At 43.0% G+C, this 22,627-nt stretch overlaps 5 non-coding genes across 5 annotated transcripts; all 5 read right to left on the bottom strand.

The window, feature by feature from the left end:
- Positions 1-441: 441 nt before the first annotated feature.
- trnag-ccc lies at positions 442-512 on the bottom strand. The gene has a single exon. It is a non-coding gene; the product is annotated as a tRNA-Gly (tRNA).
- A 256-nt stretch (positions 513-768) lies between these two features.
- trnag-ccc lies at positions 769-839 on the bottom strand. The gene has a single exon. It is a non-coding gene; the product is annotated as a tRNA-Gly (tRNA).
- Positions 840-3,844: 3,005 nt separating this feature from the next.
- Positions 3,845-3,915, bottom strand: trnag-ccc. Its single transcript has one exon. It is a non-coding gene; the product is annotated as a tRNA-Gly (tRNA).
- A 106-nt stretch (positions 3,916-4,021) lies between these two features.
- Positions 4,022-4,092, bottom strand: trnag-ccc. The gene has a single exon. It is a non-coding gene; the product is annotated as a tRNA-Gly (tRNA).
- Positions 4,093-4,774: 682 nt separating this feature from the next.
- On the bottom strand, positions 4,775-4,845 carry trnag-ccc. Its single transcript has one exon. It is a non-coding gene; the product is annotated as a tRNA-Gly (tRNA).
- Between the last annotated feature and the right edge of the window lie 17,782 nt (positions 4,846-22,627).

Here is a 22,627-nt window from a genome sequence, read left to right as displayed (position 1 = left end):
GAACCCATATTCAGACCGTCTTGCATGCACCGCCCGGGAATCGGACCCGGGTCACAAGAATGGGAATCGTGTATGATACCACAACACTAGCAGTGCTTGTATTATGCTTGTTTATAAATAATATAACTATCAATAGATTTACTATTACAGTGTTTTTTGGTTTTCCTAGATGTTGGAGTGCCCTGTGTATCCTTAATATTGTGGCATCACAAGTCTGTAGTCATCGTCTTCGAAATGGCTAGTGCATTAGCTTTTTGTCATATAGTTAGCTATAGAAGAACAAGTTACCCTTAGAGTCCAGTGATAAGAAAATTCAATGTTGCAGTGGTTACAAATAACTCTGGCTCTCTCAACTCCGCCGCCTGGAAGAGATTTAAAATGTCCATTTCAGAGTTCTGTACCTTTCTCTATTCTTTTGTCCCCTACTCAAACCGTCTTGCATGCACCGCCCGGGAATCGAACCCGGGTCACAAGAATGGGAATCTTGTATGATACCACTACACTAGCGGCACTTGTATTGTTTTTGTATTGATTTGGACCCTGGACCTCTCGCAACCTAAGTGAGAATCATAAACCTAGACCAAATAAACACTTCTTTGTTTGAAGTTGGATTAATACAAACACTGCATGGGAATTGAACCCTGGTCACAAGAATGGGAATCTCTCAAAACTCTGCCGATGGAAGAGATTTCAAACGTCCATTTCAGAGTTCTATACCTTTCTCTATTCTTCCGTCCCCTACTGAACCCATATTCAGACCGTCTTGCATGCACCGCCCGGGAATCGAACCGGGGTCACAAGAATGGGAATCTTGTATGATACCACTACACTAGCGGCGCTTGTATAATGCTTGTATAGATAATCTCCTCTCACACATCCCTGAAACTGGCCCTCCCGCTGTACTTCTCGGAGACTTCAACCTCCAGACAGGGAAGATAGACGAACTAACATCTCTGTTAACCGCCTTTGCTTTCTCACTGTCTCCTTCCCCACCAACTCATAAAGCTGGCAATGTCCTTGATCTCATATTCTCAAGGAACTGCGCTACTTCTAACCTCTCTGTAAACCCGCTCCACACATCCGATCACTTCTTCATTTCATTCTCTCTACCCCTTTCCAAACATAACAAACTAATCTCTTCTCATCCTGCACTTGTCCGCCGTAACCTTCGCTCCCTCTCCCCCTCTACCTTTGCCTCGTCGGTGCTCTCAGCCCTCCCTTCCTCTGATTCGTTCCATCTCCTGCCTCCAAACTCTGCTGCAGAAACTCTCCTCTCTACTCTCTCATCCACTCTGGACTCTCTCTGTCCTCTCACATCTCGGCAGGCTCGTCAATCCCCTCCTGCTCCCTGGCTAAATGATGCACTGCGTGCTAATAGAACCGTCCTTAGGGCAGCAGAGCGGAAACGGTGGAAATCCAAACACCGTGACGACCTCCTAACCTATCAGGCTCTCCTCTCCTCTTTCTCTGCTTCGATCTCTCAGGCAAAAAGCACTTTCTTTCAAGATAAGATCCAATCTTCCTATTCCAATCCTAAAAAACTATTTTCCATCTTCCCCACCCTCTTGGACCCTCCCAAAGCCCCTCCCTCCTCCTCCCTTCCGTCAAGCGACTTTGTTAACCACTTTGAAAAAAAGGTTGATGATATTCGCTCTTCTTTTTCTGACTCACCTTTACTCACCGCTGGGTCACCAGACCTTCCTTCCACCAACACACTTACCTCCTTTTCCCCTCTCTCTCCAAGTGAGGTTCTTACCCTCATTACCTCTGCCCGCCATACCACCTGTCCTCTGGACCCTATCCCTTCAAACCTCCTTCAGACTATCGCTCCTGATATTCTACCGTTTCTCACCCATTTCATCAACACTTCTCTAACTTCTGGTCACTTTCCAAACAGTCTCAAGGAGGCAAGAGTAAACCCTCTCCTAAAGAAACCCACTCTCAACCCGTCTGATGTTATAAACTACAGGCCTGTCTCTCTCCTCCCGTTCCTGTCTAAAACACTTGAACGCGCTGTCTTTAAACAACTCTCCTGTTATCTCAATCAGAACAACCTTCTGGATCCGGACCAGTCTGGTTTCAAGGCAGGTCACTCCACAGAAACTGCCCTCCTTGCTGTCACTGAGGAACTGCACACTGCCAAAACTGCATCCCTCTCCTCTGTCATCATCCTGTTGGACCTGTCTGCTGCATTCAACACGGTGAATCATCAGATCCTCCTTCGCACTCTCCAAAAACTTGGAGTTTCAGGCTCAGCACTTTCCCTCCTCACCTCATACCTGAAAGACCGTACCTACAGGGTGACTTGGAGAGGGTCTGAGTCCGACCCTTGTCAATTAACTGCGGGGGTCCCTCAGGGCTCTGTTCTTGGTCCCCTCCTCTTCTCCCTGTACACAAACTCGTTCGGATCAGTCATTAGCCCGCATGGTTTTTCTTACCACTGCTACGCTGACGACACCCAATTAATTCTGTCCTTTCCCCGCTCAGAGACCCAGGTCGTCGCACGCATCTCTGCTTGTCTAGCTGACATCTCTCAGTGGATGTCTGCTCATCACCTCAAGCTCAACCTTGACAAGACTGAGCTGCTCTTCCTTCCGGGAAAAGATTGTCCCACTCTTGACCTAACAATCAACATCGGCACCTCTGTTGTTTCCCCGACTCAGACTGCAAGGAATCTGGGTGTGACCCTAGATAACAATCTGTCCTTCACTGCAAACATCGCTGCTACAACCCGTTGCTGCAGATACACGCTTTACAACATCAGGAAGATACGTCCCCAGCTGACACAGAAAGCGACTCAGGTTCTGGTCCAGGCTCTCGTCATCTCACGCCTAGACTACTGCAACTCCCTCCTGGCTGGTCTACCTGCATGTGCCATCCGACCTCTGCAGCTCACCCAGAATGCAGCGGCTCGTCTGGTCTTCAACCTTCCTACATTTTCCCACACCACTCCGCTCCTCCGCTCCCTTCACTGGCTTCCGGTAACTGCTAGAATCCACTTCAAGACACTGGTACTTGCTTACCATGCTGCGAATGGATCTGGCCCTTCGTACATCCAGGACATGGTTAAACCGTACACCCCAGCGCGTGCACTACGCTCTGCATCAGCCAAACGACTCGCTGCGCCCTCACTGCGAGGGGGACCCAAGTTCCCATCGGCGAATACACGTGGGTTTGCTATCCTGGCTCCAAGATGGTGGAATGAGCTCCCCATTGACATCAGGACGGCAGATAGCTTACACACCTTCCAGACTGAAAACTCATCTCTTTCGACTCCACTTCGAGCGATAGAACTATTAACGAAGCACTTTTATACTAATAAAGGACTGGCTTATCTAAAGCCAGTTGAGTAGCACTTGAAATGTTTGGCTCTATGAAACCTGATGTACTTATATGATTCTGTTTTCTTCAAGTTTGTATTTTGTTGGTCGAACGCACTTATTGTAAGTCGCTTTGGATAAAAGCGTCAGCTAAATGCAATGTAATGTAATGTAATGTAATGTTTATAAATAATATAACTATCAATATATTTACTATTAAAGTGTTTTTTGGTTTTCCTAGATGTTGGAGTGCCCTGTGTATCCTTAATATTGTGGCCTAACAAGTCTGTAGTCCTCGTCTTCAAAATTGCTAGTGCATTAGTTTTTTGTCATATAGTTAGCTATAGAAGAACAAGTTACCCTTGGAGTCCAGTGATAAGAAAATTCAATGTTGCAGTGGTTACAAATAACTCTGGCTCTCTCAACTCTGCCGCCTGGAAGAGATTTAAACTGTCTATTTCAGAGTTATGTACCTTTCTCTATTGTTTTGTCCCCTACTCAACCCATATTCAGACCGTCTTGCATGCACCGCCCGGGAATCGAACCCGGGTCACAAGAATGGGAATCTTGTATGATACCACTACACTAGCGGCGCTTGTATTGTTTTGTATTGATTTGGACCCTGGACCTCTCGCAACCTAAGTGAGAATCATAAACCTACACCAAATAAACACTTCTTTGTTTGAAGTTGGATTAACACAAACACCGCCCGGGAATCGAACCCGGGTCACAAGAATGGGAGTCTTGTATGATACCACTACACTAGCAGCGCTTGTATTGTGCTTGTTTACAAATAATATAACTATCAATATATTTACTATTACAGTGTTTTTTGGTTTTCCTAGATGTTGGAGTGCCCTGTGTATCCTTAATATTGTGGCCTCACAAGTTTGTAGTCATCGTCTTCAAAATGGCTAGTGCATTAGCTTTTTGTCATATAGTTAGCTATAGAAGAACAAGTTACCCTTAGAGTCCAGTGATAAGAAAATTCAATGTTGCAGTGGTTACAAATAACTCTGGCTCTCTGAACTCCGCCGCCTGGAAGAGATTTAAAATGTCCATTTCAGAGTTCTGTACCTTTCTCTATTATTCCATCGCCTACTCATCCCATATTCAGACCGTCTTGCATTCACCGCCCGGGAATCAAACCCGGGTCACAAGAATGGAAATCTTGTATGATACCAGTACACTAGCGGCGCTTGTACTGTTTTGTATTGATTTGGACCCTGGACCTCTCGCAACCTAAGTGAGAATCATAAACCTACACCAAATAAACACTTCTTTGTTTGAAGTTGGATTAATACAAACACTGCATGGGAATTGAACCCTGGTCACAAGACTGGGAATCTCTCTCAACTCCGCCGACGGAAGAGTTTTAAAATGTCCATTTCAGAGTTCTATACCTTTCTCTATTCTTCAGTCCCCTACTGAACCCATATTCAGACCGTCTTGCATGCATCGCCCGGGAATCGAACCCGGGTTACAAGAACGGGAATCTTGTATGATACCACTACACTAGCGGCGCTTGTATTGTGCTAGTTTATATATAATATAACTATCAATATATTGATATATATTTTCCTAGATGTTAGGATGTTGAGTGCCGCAGACTCAATTCCCGCTGGGGGTCTTGCCAACACCATCTTCTGTTCAGTCATTGGTCCCGCCAACTCCTCCTCCCAGTGCTCCTGCTCCGGTGGTCCAGCTGACCCATCGCGTTACTTCCCGTCCTCCGGAGCCGTCCCATCGCTGCAGATTTCTCCCGTGTCTCCGGCCTCTGCCTTCACGTTTTTCTTGAGGTTTTGCCCTGATGTCCTGTCTAGATTTCCCTGGTCTGCCCTCCTGTCTGTTCCCAGTTTATTTGTTACTTTTCCTTTTCTTCCTCTTTGCCTACTCCTGCCGGTTTTTTTTCAATAATAGTAATAATAATAAATGTTATTTATAGAGTGCTTTTCATGGTGCTCAAATAGACTTTTAAACAACACACAGAAAAATCTATAAAACACAACATTAATTACAGATTAAAAGCAGTTCTGAAAAGGGGAGTTTAGATTTGTGATTTGAACATGCTGAGATTGGTGCAGTCACAACTTGTTCCACTGCTGGTTAATATTGAAATAAATGCAGCTCAACTCACACTTTAGCTATATTAATTGATGGTTAAGTTAAATAAACATAAGACAGAACTCCTCATTAACTTGTAGGCTACAGTTAATGTACTCCCCAGTGTTTTGCAGAGATTCTGCTGTGTTGTTGAGGAAAGCTGCTGGATTCAGTCGAGTGTTTCTTCAGAGAGAAGCAGGGAGACGTGCAGCTGTTCTGTCACTCAGACAAACTTTCACTTTCAATTCTGGGAAGTTGATGCTCTCTTATTATTTTAGTGTTGCTCCACTTCTCAGTGACCCGTCGCCAAGACGGAGTGGAGGAGGATCATTCAGATAATTCACTGAAAGAATAATAATTAAACCACGTTGAAAACACCCAAGAAGCAAAAATCGTGCCATTAAATTATCCTAGTTTGTTTTACTTACTGCTGCATTAGTGTGTTACATTTAACTGCAGTAGATGTTTTTTCACTTCTTCACACACTAGTAGTTTAATCTACAATAATGCATGCTATTCTATAAGATAATCATATGTTTGACGGTCTGTCCTTAGTCAACTTTTCACCGATGTTTTTCATCTTTGTGACGATGCATTTTCAAGCTGATCCGAGAAGTGTTTTGATTCTGAGTTTATATAGCTTAAAAATGTAACAATTCTCTCAAGACATCTATGACTAAATGATCATATTATGGTTCAGTTTATCACAAACATTCAGGATCAACACATTTGGAGACGCATGGAGGGGACGGGGATAGAAAAACTGTATCCTGGAAAGTACTTCAAGTTAAAAAGTTAATATGTACCTCTGAGATGTAGTGTAGTAAAAGTATAAAGTAGCATATCATGAGAACAACGCGTATAAGTAAGCCTTCCTTCATTTTGTCCTTGAGTAAAGGTACTTAGTTACAGTCACCATTGCCGATGTTGCATCTGAAAGTGCTCTCAAGACTGTGTCCTTCATCAAAAGTTTCAACAACCTCCAAGGTATATAAGTGGACATGTTTTCACGATCAGCCCTATGCAATTAATCTGAATCTGAACTTTAACGAACCTTGTGAGTCTTTCAAATTACGTTATTTCCATGTTGCTACTATAATTATGTAGTTATTTGTTTTTCAATTAAATCTATGCTTGATTCCTTGTCAGAGAAATGACTTTTCTTTCTGGTGTTGTCAAGTTGACTTTCAGCAAATTGAGAGGGGAAACTGTTAGGAGGCAGGAGAAGAAGTGAAGTGGGGGGGAAGATGGAGGCAGCAGCAGCTTTTCCTTCCCGCAGTGAAACTAACGCCTCATCGCTGGTAATGTCTTGTCACAGTTAATGTTCGCTGCAGTCTGCTGTCATTTAGCGGCGGGGGTGGAGGTTATTGTCGGAGCCCTCCCACAATCCACCCGTCCAGAAATAGCCACCAAACAATTGAATCAAAATGAAGTTTTATTCTTCCCTACGCGGCTGCCATCGTCCTCCATCGCTTCCTGTTTTGAATCGGTTAACCTTTCTGTTCGGGGGCGTCGCGGCGGGGTCCTGCTCTTCGGATTAGCCGCTGATGCATTTATCAAGAGATGACAAATGAGCTGTCCTTCCAGATGCCTGATTACTTGACCTTTATTCCACAGGAGCTGGGCGGTTAGCAGGGATGGGAGGGGGGTCCTGATGGAGCTAAGTGGTGCCAGTCTTGTATTCGGCAGCCCGTGGTGAGGGGGAAACGCCTGGATGCAACGCCTCGGTGCCGACGTGAACACGAATTAAGAAAGAAGGTATTAAGATTGGCCGCCGCTGAGGCGAGGTAATTGAAAATCGCACTTTCCCCAGAAACAGGCAGAGACCCAGCACATCAGTTTCTATTTGAGGCGGAGAGGCTGATGAGTATCACACATTAAAGCCCAGGGAGGAAAATGGTCCCCTTAGTGGTCTCTGACTGGAGATCATTACATGAGAGGGACTGCGTCGCCCCCGAATGTGGTGACATTTTCTCTCTTTCTTCAGCCAGCTCATTTCTGGTTTCGTCGTGCAGCAGATTGTCATTTACTCCTCTGATTGTGTGTTTTCCACCGCTGTGTCCCTGTTTCTGCTCACAGCGAAGAGGCCTGCTAGTTATCATGGTCCCACATCACAGATGGAGATTTGTTCAGTCTGCGTCGACATCTGAACCTGCACAACATAAAGAAACCTCGACTCACACACCTAACGTAATATAAGAACAACGTAAATGTGTAAAGGTTGAATGATCATGAAAACTCGTCACTTTCTAAAAAAAAGTTTTTATTTATTTCCAGTCAGTTTTTCTATTTCAGGCAAATATAAAGATCCTCAAGAAGATAAGCAAAGAGGCTAAGCACTGATCCGACAACAGAGAAAATAAGTTGAAGTCCAGATAATTCATTAATTTACTTTTTGCAGTCTATTACATTACATGTCATTTGTTAGATGCTTTTCTCCAAAGCTACATCAGTACTGTGGAAAGTCCCCACAGGAGCGATTTGAGGTGAAGGGACACAACGACTGCTGACTGCAGTGGGACTCGAACTTGCTATCCCGATTCGAAGTCCATCATACTATCCACTGAGCCACAGCCTCCTATATTTAAGTGCAAAGAAATGTCAAAAACAACTCTAAACTATATCTTAAATGTGGCTGCAGAAGAATAGACGGTCCGCTTCTCAAGCCTTTCCAGAGGACATTTAAAGTCTCTTCACATAAAGCGTTGAGTTTGTTGCTAAACTTTAGAAATGGAATTTAGGAACTTCATCTGTAAACTAGTCAGGTTTCTGGTCAATACCTTTTCTTTTCTTTAAGTATTGCTATGACATAAAACAGGTAGTATGTAAATATTATAGGTTTCTAGTCGGCTCGAGTGACTTTGGTCACTTTTCTCATCTGGCAATAAAACTTTCCAATTTGTCCGTCAACTAACTTGAGCAAGCGTCTTCACTTTTGAGTATTTTTTTAATCCTCTGGGTTCTGGAGAGCGAGGTCAGGACTTCATCAGGGGCCTCGAGGGCCCTCGGAGCCCCTCTCTCTCTGCAGGAGAGGAGGGGATCAGCAGGGTGTGAAATAGCCGTAGTGATTGCTCTGAGGCCACGAGGCCTCCAGCCCATTCGCAGCCCTGTCACCTCTCTAATGGAGCCGCGGAGATTGGAGACGAACCCCCATCACACTGTTAAAGGTACAGTCAACCATAAAGACAGAAACTGGTGGAAAAGTGAACACTAAGTTTCTTCAGAGTGTTGCATACAGTGTTAAAGGGCTAAACTTTAGTCTGCGACAGCATAGACGCCTGATTCGTCAATCACTTCCAGTGTTCTCCTTCAAGGAACAATCAGAAACAGACTCAGTATTTTTTTCCAATTCATGTTTGGATTTATTGTTAATTAGGAGAAATATAACTTTACTTTTTTAATGTGGTTCTGATGGCTTCATCGGTCTGCGACCTTCAGCACTCACTGGATCGGTTCGCAACCGAGTGTGAAGCGGCTGGGATGAGGATCAGCACCTCCAAATCTGAGGCCATGGTTCTCAGCAGGAAACCGATGGACTGTCCACTTCAAGTAGGGAATGAGTCCTTACCCCAAGTGAAGGAGTTCAAGTATCTCGGGGTCTTGTTCTCGAGTGAGGGAACAATGGATCGTGAGATGGGCCGGAGAATCGGAGCAGCGGGAGCGGTACTGCAGTCGCTTTACCGCACCGTTGTGACGAAAAGGGAGCTGAGCCAGAAGGCAAAGCTCTCTGTCTACCGGGCCATTTTCGTTCCTACCCTCACCTATGGTCATGAAGGATGGGTCATGACCGAAAGAACGAGATCGCGGATACAAGCGGCCGAGATGGGTTTTCTCCGCAGGGTGGCTAGTGTCTCCCTTAGGGATAAGGTGAGAAGTTCGGTCATCAGGGAGGGACTCGGAGTTGAGCCGCTCCTCCTTCGCGTCGAAAGGAGCCAGTTGAGGTGGTTCGGGCACCTAGTTAGGAAAGGGTGACCAGACGTCCCCGTTTTCCGGGGACAGTCCCCGTTTGTATTGCCCTGTCCCAGTTGAAACTGTCCCCGGATATGTCCCCGTTTTTTTATATACGTTAAAAACACATAGCAAGGTGAAATAAAACGTTTCATGTCAGGAAACACTGGGTAAACAGACTGCGGTCAAGCCAGCCCCCACTTCGGAAAACACACTCAAGCCAGCCCGCACGTTGTATTGCGGTGCGCGAATATCCTATGCATTACGGTAGAGGCCTGTAAAAACTGCCTTCAAAATAAAAGCGTTTACTCGGTCAATAACAAATATACCTCAAAAACACACCAAACATATTCATACTGGAGCTTAAATTAAGAAATATGTACTATATAATGTGATCAATAATCATTTAAAACAAACTACGTATAACTACCACATTATAACTGAGTGAATGTAAAATGTAAGTATGCAGTTATGAAGACATATCTGACATTTCCACTGGGTGACTAATTTCAATCGATGTTGACACAATCTCACAACACTCCTAAAATAACATTCCTTTCTGAAGCACAATTTAAAATGTATGCTGTTTAAAATCTTAAATTAGATCTATTGTCCATCTATATTTTGATTATTATTGAATGGAAACTGTCCATAATCAAAGAGTCATTCGAAGTCAATCAAATACTTATTTCACTCCAGGATGATAGCAAGGCAACCCATCTAGTCAATCAGAGAAAATCAGGACAATCTGATGTAGAGTTTCAAAATAAAAGACCTTTGTAGTCTCATATGAGCTATCATCCCTCTATATTTAGATAAGAATTAAACAAAAACTATCCAGTATCAAAGACTTATTTCACTCCAGGATGATAGCAGGACACCCCATCTAGTCACTCAGAGAGAATCTGGACAATCTGATGTACAGTTTCAAAATTAAAGACCTTTGAAGTCTCATATATGAGCTATCGTCCTTCTGTTTGTATCCAACAGTTAAAATGTTCGAATTACATTGAACCAGAATTGTCCCCCTTTTTTCTTTAACAGTCAAGAAAATTGGATATGTTAATGAGATATTGACCGCAAAACTCAAAATGTCCCCGGTTTTAATTTTGAAAATATGGTCACCTTAAGTTAGGATGCCACCTGGGCGCCTCCCTAGGGAGGTGTTCCAGGCACGTCCAGCTGGGAAGAGACCAAGGGGTAGACCTAGGACCAGGCGGAGGGATTATATCTCTTCGCTGGCCTGGGAGCGCCTTGGGATCCCCCAGTCAGAGCTGGTTGATGAGGGGAAAGGAACGTTTGGGGCTCTCTGCTGGAACTGATACCCCCGCGACCCGACCACGGATAAGCGGGAGAAGATGGATGGATGGATGGATAACTTTACTTTCCCAGCTGCTGCGTTGGAGTATCTATCCGTGTTCTAGCAGCCTCTGAACTGACTGAAAAGGCATGTGATGTTAGATTTGCATTAGCTAACAGACGATGTTAGCAGTGCTTTACCCGCTGAATGTTTGTTTGGTTAGGCTCTTTTAACAAGCTATGGACAGACGTCTGTTTGTTGGTGGTATTAAAGAGTAAGGACCCCAGCAGCATCTGAATAGACTGAGGAGACGTGCAGCTACGGTCACAAACTGTTAAATATCAGGGCTGCCAACATTTGAGTTCAGCTTGGAGTGAGATTTATTTTTTGGTGAACCGAAAAAAGAAACGTTCATGTGTACAGTGTTACAAATGTATTGAACATGTACAAACTAGGGTTTCCTATTAATGTACCGGGCGCTATAGTGGAATACGCACATACACAGTGTACCCGCAACTCTTACAATGAAGGCTCGATAATCAGCTCACAGCATATAAAAGGGCATATAGGTGTAAGCAGAGGAAAAGTGCTATTTTATAAGTGTGGGGGGGAGGGGGGGTTTAAATATTAAGTTAAATGCATCAACCTGGTGCACTTTGAGAGCAAAAATAATTTATGGTAAACAGATTTTCTTTTTCTTTATGGATATTTTACTAATCACTCCCCTTTCAAACTGTATTCTTGTTTTACTGTCATATAGTATTTCATAACTGTTTTTCATGTATTCTCATAAATGGTGACCAAAACGTTTGAGACCCACTGAGATAACTAGACTAAAGTTAACTTTCTAAACAGAGTCCCTTACCTCACTGAGCTGTAGTTATCAGTCTGACAGGACAGAGCTCTCCCTCTCCTTGTTTTAGAAACAGCTTCTAATATCCGTTAAGCTAACCAGATGCTAACAACAACAATGCAAATAGTGAGTTTGGTAGAAATATACTGTATAATAGTAAAGTTATTTATGATGCCATATTTATTGAAGATTTTACATTATAAATATTCCCCAAAATTATTCAAAAGCATATTCTTCAAAACTCCTTGCTGTAGTATGACCACCAGGAGACTATTGATGTGTGTAGTGAGTTTGGTAGTAATATAATAGTGATTGAATATTATTCTTGTATTCTCTTTTTTCAGAGTTGCACTTTGCAGACTGAGCAACGACGCTGAAGTTGGCTTCCGATTCAGAGCATCCGATTCGGCAGTTAAGGGGAAAGTTAAGGGACATTTAATTTACAGCGCTGAGCGAACAATTCTCCGTGTTTGAACCTCTGGATTATGGACTGGATTATCCCAGAGGGTCTAAAGATTCTTTATAACCCAGTTTGAGATTTGTGAAACCTTTATTCTATTTGTGAAAATACAAACAAGGGAGATTTCAGTGCTTTTTCTTTACATGTAGACCACATTAGACCAGGTCCTGATCTGAAACCACTAGACCTACACTCATCAAATCGGGTAAGTATGGACAGCTAATTAAGGAAGAATAAAGTCTTTACTTCTCAAATGTATTATAATTTTGTGTTGCAAATAAAAATTCAACAGATAAGTAGGTATACTTATATAAACGTAATTTATTTACAGTTGCAGGCAAAACATTTCAACAGGAAATTAAATATAGTCTATAACTATCATTGTTCAAGTTTACTTTAAGCAACAAGCTTTGCCTAATTACAGTATGTCATCTTGAGCACTAGGATTGCTTGGAATGTGAAAAACATTACAAGATTAGAAAATAACACTTTGGTAAAAATAATTGCAATTCATATTTAGCTTTAGGACAAAGCAGCAGAAGCTGTTCAAAGTGGATGAAAGACTGAAGCTTAGCCTTTTTCTTTATCTCATGAACCTGAATTCCTTTAACATCTCTTTCATTTTTTTGTTTGCTATGAAACAGTGTTTAAGATACGAAAACTTTGTAGATAAAGAATGATCACCTAGATGAGGAGCATACACTTATTTTTATTTATTCATTCATTTGTTTAACAGGGACAGTGCACATGAATTAACATTCCTGTCAATGTGCCAGAGTTAGCCAAGAGGCTATTTTTCATCTGTTGTCCCTGGACAGATTTTATAAGTGAACCTAAAACAAATTTCATTTAAACAAGTAAATACAATCAAATTAAAACATGCAACATACATTACTGGAATACTTAAATAAATAAAAAGACAGAACAATAAAACAAAACAAAAGAACATGTTGTGACGACCCCTCCCCCCTTCTGCCTGTCTGTGCTCCCTGCCTTGCGGTCCTCTGGCAGGTACTGGAGTGTCGTCCTGTTTGTGCCCGCCCATCTAGAGGCGGAGCCTCAAGAAGGCATAAAGGCTTGCCCAGCTGGGAGGCTCAGTTTCTGATCCTGATCCTGGCCTGCTGCAGCAACCTCAGCCTTCCACCTGTGTTTGTATTTTCACAAATAGAATAAAGATTTCACAAATCTCAAACTGGGTTATAAAGAATCTTTAGACCCTCTGGGATAATCCAGTCCAAATAAATCGGCTATGCAGCGATTTAAGAGGTTCAATGACGGAGGATTGTTCGCTCAGCGCTGTAAATTAAATGTCCCTTAACTTTCCCCTTTACTGCCGAATCGGATGCTCTGAATCGGAAGCCAACTTCAGCGTCGTCCCTGAGCACTCGTTTCTTCTCCGGCTGCGGATAGAGACCAATGTAACGTGTCCAGCTCAGAGGAGGACAGCGCCTATTGGCTTTTTTTGATCAAAATGTGATTGTAGTTCTGAGTCAACCTTACCACGGTACTTAGGAGACGTCGTTTGTGTCTGAATAACGTTTTGTTCATGAGTTATTGATCCGTGAAATCAGAATCTCCCAATATCGTTCCAACTTTACTGAACTAAGCCAGAAGACCGTCTCATTTCGTAGACCGCTCGGTTTGCTGTTCCTTCACTTTATTTTTATATTTATATACATTTATTTTGGACGAAAACTTAGCGTGAGGAAAGGCAAGTGTGGCGTGAGTGCGTGAGTGCGTGAGATATGGGTTAATTGCGTGACTCTCACGCTCAATGCGTGAGTGTTGGCAGCCCTGTAAATATGCTGCAGCTGAGAAGCTAAGTAGCTAACGGACGTTGTTAGCAGTGCACTTTTCCCGCTTAATTTCTGTTTGGTGGCTCGAGAACCGCAGTGACGCGTCCTAAAACCCGGAAGTAAACTCCTTCCAGTTCCTTCGTCAAAAACGCAATGCAATTTCTCCATAGGATTTTGGAAAATAGCTCGAAATAAGGTCTGTGGTTGACACATATTTAAGAGACGGATCACTTTTTGTTCAGCCGGATAATATCCACATATCAACCCTACTTTTATAATTTTTTAATCATAAATCTAGTCGCCAGAAGCAAAATGCTAACGTTATGCTATAAACGAACTACAAAAAAGTACAGCAGCAGAGTCGCACGACTTCAACGTCACGCCAACTTAAGATCGTTTCAACTGACTTTCGCAGGCTTGCATATTTTAACAAAGCTTTTAATTTGAGCCACACTGAATTTCACTAGAAGTCATGGCTGTCAATTACCAGTCTGATATCATTTTACAAAGATGACAAGAAGAGTGTAGATAGAGGAGATAACCACTACAAGTCAGGACACGTAGGCTACAACAGTGCAGCCTAGATGAAGGTGTGCTTACCGGTGTTGTCAGGGCTAGCATGAGAGACATGGTTTATAGAGTGTCGGTGAGTAGTGATAGCAAGAGTACCGTTAACCTAGAGTTAATTTATTCACATTAGTGACATTAATTCCCATCAACAAATCCATTTTATGTGTCACATGAAATCTTTATTACAAATATTACACACCAGAAAACACAGAATATCCATGAAATAAACATACAGTAGGCTATAAACAATTAAAGGGATAATTGGGAAGGCATTACAAATGTAAATATATTTTAAATAATAAAACAATCCCACCACCACAGGTATCTACAGGAGAAGAGGGAATTCTCTCCACAAAATGTGAATGCCCACGTGGAGAATGGAAATGCAGTCATGCATTAGCCATCTTTGCCATCCACAATTTCAGCTGCACTGACACCCCCTGTCAGTGGAAGAAGCCAAAGGCAGCTAAACGTACGCATTCAGTGGAGGAGCTATTTCCTCCAACCAATAACTCATTCAACCCGCTGACAAGAGAGCCCACCTCCGAAGATCGTGACTGGCTGAGGGACAGACTCGGGGGCAGGTTCTCAGGAATTTCTTCTACCCATCATTTCAATTTCACCGTGACATGGACAAAAATGTAACGTCAGTTTACCTCATGGCACAAATCCAGACTCTCCTTTGGAAAACATTGGCCGGGAAACGATAGAGCGAGCACGTTTCATGCGAAGACCTGTGGCTGCAACCCGGAGCAAAGCAACAAACCATTGCGTAGCTAACTAGTAGCGCTAGCTTTAGCTAACGTTAGCTAACAAAACGAACTGCCGAGTAAACTTGGAAAACACTGGTAATTAATTATTCTATAATTTGTAAAACTACGGTGTTAAAAAAAAATACAGATTCTAATGGTCAGATATATAGATATACAGATACTAGAGATAGGCAGGTACTTGCTTTCAAGCAGAACACGGGGGAAAACCATAGACTGTATATATAAAGGGAAAACAAACTTCGCTGGAGTGTTTACGTGTTCGGCGTAATGACGTACAACGGCCTCGACCATTTCTGTAGTCCTATTCAGCCACTCGGTAACAACCATCGTTTTTCAGACATGTAAACTCTTCAAAAATCACCAGTGGGGTCACTGCTGATGTATTTAATGTCGTAGAACAAAACGTGATTTATCTCTTAAATTTGTGTCAACCACAGACCTTATTTTCCAAAACCCTATGGAGAAAATGCATTGCTTTTTGACGAAGGAACCGGAAGTGCTAAAAATGCTAACTTACTTCCGGGTTTTAGGACGCGTCACTGCGGTTCTCTATAAACTACGCTGTAGAAAAAGGTGTGTGTTCAACTTGAGTAGCTTCATTCACATATGGTGTTACATTATTTGATTGACTGTATGGAAAAACAAAGTATGTGGAGACAGGGGCGGCGCCAGGGGGGAGCTAGGGGGTGCTGAAGCACCCCCCAGGATTGCCAAAGCACCCCCTAAGCACCCCCAAGAAATATGTTTTTTTTTTCGAAAATTATTATTATTTTTATTAAATTAAATCAGAAAAATTATTGATTACATCAATGCAAATGTGAAACAAATACATGTTTGACCAAAAACATAAAGCCAACACAGGTGATATGATTAGGCCAATGGCCAGCACCCATTCGATTTTTGACCTACCCATAGGGTAAATTACTTTGTGACACTTGAGTGACTTCCTGTTAGCTGGAGCCCCAAATGATTTGCTAACAGCAAAGTGACAAATGGATCGTTTTTTAGTCCTTAAACGTCCACGTGTGGACACTCAATCAAAACCACCTGAAAGCGAGAGGGATTCTGCACATAATAGGCCTCGTGAGTACAAGTAGCTTACTTCTGGGTCTGTTTCATTCAAGCTCTGCTCTGTGTGTGTGTGGCACGAGCCATTTTGTGTGCGTGCGCAAGCGAGAGAGAGAGAGAGCTCGCGCACCGGTGGGTATCTACCGGAGATCGTTGTGGTTAGCATCTGGTGCTAGCTAGCCAAGCTAACGGATATAAAGAGCTTTTTCAACAACAAGGTGGAGGGAGAACTCTCTCCTGTCAGACGGAGAGTCTCAGATAACCTCAGCTCAGGTGAAGTAAAGGACTCTGTGTTTAGTTAACTTTAGTCTAGTTATCTCAGTGGGTCTCAAACGGTTTGTTTTAAAAGGGGAGTGATTTGTAAAATATCTATAAAGAAATAGAAAATCTGTTTACAGTTCTGTTTCATATGTATGTTGAGAGATACTGTATATCCATAGATCTCTTCATTTTGGCTCTCAAAGTGCACCAAATTGATGCTTTTAACTTCAATATTTAAAAATAAACTAGAGGAGGTGAGGACCCTCCTAGAGGAGGTGAGGTCCACTCCCCACTTGTAAAAATAGCACTTTACCCCTGCTTACACCTATATGCCGTGAGCTGATTACCGAGCCTTCATTGTAACAGTCGCGGGCACACTGTGTGTGTGTGTGGAGTGTGTTGCAGTAGAAAATTCAACTGTAGCGCTGGTTCATTAATGGGAAACCCTTAATGTTTGAGCACCCTCTATGAAACGTCAAGCTACCCCACAGCACCCCCTAGAGCAAATCTCTGGCGCCGCCACTGTGTGGAGAGTCAACATCAATCTGACCTGTTGAAAAAACCGGGGCACTGTTGTTTAAATCATGTGATTTACTGCTCAGATATGTATGCTGTAGCAGAACAACTGTTTTTAAATATCAGACGTGAAAATGATCCCTATTTTATCTCACTCTCAGAAAGACGAGTAAAACCAGAATGTTGAATTCTTTATTTAAAAGAGGTAGAAGTTGATGTGGATTGAACAGATGCGAATAACCAATAAAAACATGTATCCAACACTTAACCAAATATGAAGCACTTTGTAAAATATGTTCCTAAACGAGTTTTGCTCCAAATATAATTGAATATGCTAAAGACCATTATCACTTAAAAGCGTAGTAAACTGTACTTCACAGACAGGAAGTGAGATGGTGGACCGTAAAGTGGGCCAGGCATCTTTTTGATATGTGGAGTGTAAATATAGCCCTCCACCCTCCACCTAATTGTAGCTGTGTTGTTTTCGTATTGTTGAATCCCAGATATGTATAATTCATCACGCAAATAATCTGGAACAAAACAAACTCTCCTCTGAGCTCCCAAGAGGCCGAGCGTCTAATGAGTACACCCCATAAAATATTCATACCTTTGCAAAATATTCTGTCATTTTCCCGGCAACACGCTCAAGCTACACAACATCCAATTACATGATATAGCATCTTGTAGGACTGCCTGTTGATCATTGTCATCCAAAAACACTGCAGCGCCTCTCATTGTGTGACTTTCTGCATTAATGGGAATAGTCACAGATGATGCTCTTGTTGTTGTTGTTGTTGTTGTTGTTATTGTTGTTGTTGTGGTTCGGTCTAATTTTCTTGTGTTCAAAGTACAATGGGAGCCCATAGTTAAGTACTTTCACCTTTCACCTTAAACTTCTCTTTCACTGTACCTGTATTCTCACATGTCCCAACAAGTTCAAATGTTACTAACTCAGCTTCCCCGGAGTTGTTGTTGTTGTTGTTGTTGTTGTTGTTTTGGACAGTTGACATCCTCCTTGATCCATCTTCATCTTCTTCCTTAATATAGACACATGTATTCTCTTTTCAATTTACACACAACATCTATTGCACGTCTCTCTGTCCCCAAGGTTTCTAACATTATTTTCCGGGTTTCTTCGGGAGTGTTTCCTTATCCGATGTGAGGGTCTAAGGACCGAGGGGGTCGTATCCTGTACGAACTGTAAAGCCCCCTGAGACACATGTCAAAGTTATGAGATTGAGCTATATAAATAGTATACACTTTTAAACTTTGATTGATTGCTTGAAATGTTTCAGTAAGTCGCTGAAATCTTTATTTTCTGGGCTCGGAAAGTGAAGCGTCAGAGAAATGGATGGACTTCAATTCAATAATTCAGAAATCATGTCATGATAAAGTAAATAACCCTCTAATATCTCGAACCAGTTTGTCATGCATTTCTTAAACACCACACGTATATTTAGTTGTATAAGTCAAGGTAAGTCAACACTAGTATATTTAATCACAGGTTATAGTTGTGATGAAAGCGTTTGACAGCACTAGTGGAAACACATTCATCATGTTTACTCATTCAGAATTCACAGCTGACGTTTCATGGAAAGTGGAAACAGTCCAGATCTTCACTAACTCATTTGCTTTTTTCTCCAACAAAACGCTCGAGATGTGGATGTTTTGGAGCGAGGGTCTTCCCCCTGGAGTGAAGCCGTGTCCAGGCAGCTTCATCCAATCACGTCCGATAATGACCTGGGGATCGAGAGGTGAGAGTATAGTGGACAAAAACCAAAGAGCAGGTTTTTCATTTCGTGCTGAGAGGCCGGTGATTCATTTCTCTTTCAGAGCAGAGATTTAATTCGTAGGCTTCTTCAGGAAATCATCTCTGCTTTTTAATAATCTCTAATGCCATGTGGCTTCTCGGCACGCTGAGGTGACGAAAGGTCAAGGAGCCGCTTCAGGATCCACGGCGGCGTCGAGAGGAAGGGGGGGGGGCTGATTTTCATTAAGATGGACTCTGGAGCGCTCGTCTTATTAGCGGGTCATTAGGCTCTCGCAGGCCGACAGATTGGCTGAACAGGAAGCAGGGGAGCGGGCAGAAGGTAATTGCACTCGGAGTGACCACACAGGTGCCTTGATTGGTTAATTAGCGTGTTGTCAATCAGCAGCTCGCTCTCACCACAGTTAAAAGGTGAGCGGTGAGAGTTCCTAATGAAGCGAGAAACTTCTTATTTTTCAGCTCTTGACGGATGAGAGGAGGGACACAGGGCCGTCCCTCCCTACAGGCCGATCATGCAGACTGCGTGGGGCCTCACCTCGCGGAGGGGGCCTCACCTTACGGAGGGGGCCTCACCTTACGGAGGGGGCCTCACCTTACGGAGGGGGCCTCACCTTAAGGAGGGGGCCTCACCTTACGGAGGGGGCCTCATCTTACGGAGGGGGCCTCATCTCGCGGAGGGGGCCTCATCTTACGGAGGGGGCCTCATCTCGCGGAGGGGGCGTCATCTCGCGGAGGGGGCCTGATCTCGCGGAGGGGGCCTCACCTCGCGGAGGCGGCCTCACCTCGCGGAGGGGGCCTCATCTTACGGAGGGGGCCTCATCTCGCGGAGGGGGCGTCATCTTGCGGAGGGGGCCTGATCTCGCGGAGGGGGCCTGATCTCGCGGAGGGAGCCTGATCTCGCGGAGGGGGCCTCACCTCGCGGAGGGGGCCTCATCTCACGGAGGGGGCCTCATCTCGCGGAGGGGGCCTCATCTCGCTGAGGGGGCCTCATCTCGCGGAGGGGGCCTCACCTTGCGGAGAGGGCCTCATCTCGCTGAGGGGGCCTCATCTTGCGGAGGGGGCCTCATCTCGCGGAGGGGGCCTCACCTCGCGGAGGGGGCCTCATCTCGCTGAGGGGGCCTCATCTCGCGGAGGGGGCCTCACCTCGCGGAGGGGGCCTCATCTCGCTGAGGGGGCCTCATCTTGCGGAGGGGGCCTCATCTCGCTGAGGGGGCCTCATCTCGCGGAGGGGGCCTCATCTCAAACAGAGGGCCTCATCATAGAACTTTGCGTGGGGCCTCATGTTGGCCAGTGACGGCCCTGGAGGGACACACGGACACATGTTTAAGCATTGACACATGATATTAAAAAAGGGGCCCTACACTACAAAAACTCTAAATCTGGCCCAGTATATTCGTCTAATATCTAGTCAGAATGTGTCTCTACTCCTGATGTAAGACATCATAAGTTCAGAAGTGACTCTGCGGTGAGATATCGGGTCTTGTTTTTAGACAATGCATCATCTTGTTAAGTCAAAAAATCGTATTTTGAGTTGTATCTCAGATGATACACATATTTTTTTACATATTTATTAGAAAATCAACAACTAACATCAGAAAACAGAAAACTTTTGAGCATTTGCGGCTTATATTATAACACAACATTTCCTGATTCTGGTGATATATGGTTCAGAATGAGTTCTCCAGCTAAATTACAAGATCTGATTTATCTAAATATCCCTTCTCATTTCAAGAAATGTAACCAAGCACATATTCATCCATTCATTCATTCGTTTTCATTATTGTTTAACTTGTTTTTGGAGTAGCATTTTTTCCAGTGTATTAAGCTCAATTTCAGGTTCATATTGATATGTGTTGCTCCTACTGGGACATGTCTCCATGCTTTCATGGTCAACAAGGTTGTTCTCATACTGCCTGTGCTGCAGCACCTCTGATCACCCTCTGTTTGAATCAGACCTTTCAGATGTTTTGCAATTTTGAGAAATAAGTCAGAATGTTGAGATTTTCATTCTCAGAATAAAGTCACATTTTAGAAATTCTGGAAAAAGTCAGAATTATGAGATATCCAGGCAAAAGTCAGAATGTTGACATTTTCTGAAAAAAAGTAAAAAAATAATGATTTTCAGAAAAAAGTCAGAATTTTTAGATTTTAATAAAAAAGTCAGAATTTTTAGATTTTAATAAAAAAGTCAGAATTGTTTTGAGAAAATCAGAATTGTAGCCTTTGCAGACCATTTACATGCAGAAAACCCCATATAACCCCATAAAGGAATGGGAACACCCAAAAAGCCTAATGCGGCCTTTAAAGCTGCGTTGGGTCCAGTTTTTCTCGGTCATGCATCTTGTGAATAATTTGCTAATGACTCGACATTTTCTTCCAATTAGCAGATATTTCAGGGCGTGCTGAGCTCGTCGTCTCATACGGGCTCTCTGGGTCTCTGGGGGTTAACATGACTTTGAAGTTGGGGATAATTAGCTGAGCAAGCAGGGGTAATTAACAGTGTCCAGCTCATAAATAAACACTTTTTCTATGCACACACTATAAATGCAGCAAATACCAGCGGAACAGTCTGTCCTCTTGAAAAAAATACAAACACTTGAGAATTCAGCAGTCAGATCGTGATAACTCTGTTTAAACATGTTTTGGAATAAAGGTGTTTCATTTCATTTGTGCACCATATTCTCACCAGATAACAGAAATTCCTCTCTGTATAAAGCACATGTGTCAAACTCGAGGCCCGGGGGCCAAATCAGGCCCTTGGTGGATTTAATTTCGGCCCGCAGAATAATTTCTAATTACTATTAGATCTGGCCCGCCGGTATATTGCACGCACACCTTCACTCCATCCTGAGGGTCTCCTCAGCTCAGAGCCTGAGCCCAAACATTGATGACCTTGCACCCGAGATGAGATGCCAAGTATCTGAACTAGCATCACAGAGCAGCACTGAGTTTAATGTTTCCTTCTGCACTTTCTCTCAGGACAACAGGGCATGTTTGGTTTTCTCTTTGAGGGGAATAGTTTTGTTGAAGCTGTTGTTGGCCTGTGGGAAAATGTACTCATAAGAAATGACTCAGGAAAAGCTGCAGATAGAGCCATAAGAAATGAATGCAGCTGATTATTTAATGTTTAATGTTGTTTTTATAGGCAATAATTTAAGCTTTGTTAGTTCCAGGTTTAATATGTGCAATAAGTTCATTTCAATAAGTTCTGCAATAAACATTGAACCAGTCCGGCCCTCGACTTGTACCCATTTTTTTATTTTGACACCCCTGGTATGAAGCAATACATTCAGCTAAGAAACTAAACATTGCCTCCAAAATGTTACATAATTAACACGTTTAAAACAGTTTAATACGTAATAAGATGTATTTCTTATGTGGTTTAAACGCTTCCATTGGACTCCATGAACACATCACTAAGTAACACTCACACTTCTATTGGCTAGACTGACCTTTTTGAACATTAAAGCATGGAGACATGTCACAGTAGAGACACTAAATACACATATGAACCTGAACATGAGCATGATGGGGCCCCTTTAAACGTTCTTTTGTAGCAGAAATCATGGAATAGCTTGTGTGTAACAATAGTGTACGTGCATCAAACAATAATCTTACATCATTTCTCCTACTTTTTTTTGTAGCAGAAGATCAGCAAATAAAATACGAGTAAATGTGCACTTCCATCCACTGCTTTTATGTGAGCATAACAAGTTGGTTCATCTTGAGGACAAGTGTTATCCTTAAAGAACCTCCAGTGATGGGAAACATAACCTCCAAAGATACAATGTTCACAGGAATGTGATGATATAATGCAAAGTTGAAAGGTTAAACCAAGTTAAATACAATAAGTATATTGTATTTTATTATATGTGCCATTCATTTCTGCTA

This window comes from Gymnodraco acuticeps, unplaced genomic scaffold, assembly GCF_902827175.1.
Source record: "Gymnodraco acuticeps unplaced genomic scaffold, fGymAcu1.1, whole genome shotgun sequence".
NCBI lineage: Eukaryota > Metazoa > Chordata > Actinopteri > Perciformes > Bathydraconidae > Gymnodraco > Gymnodraco acuticeps.
This window is presented reverse-complemented; position numbering and strand designations above follow the sequence as displayed.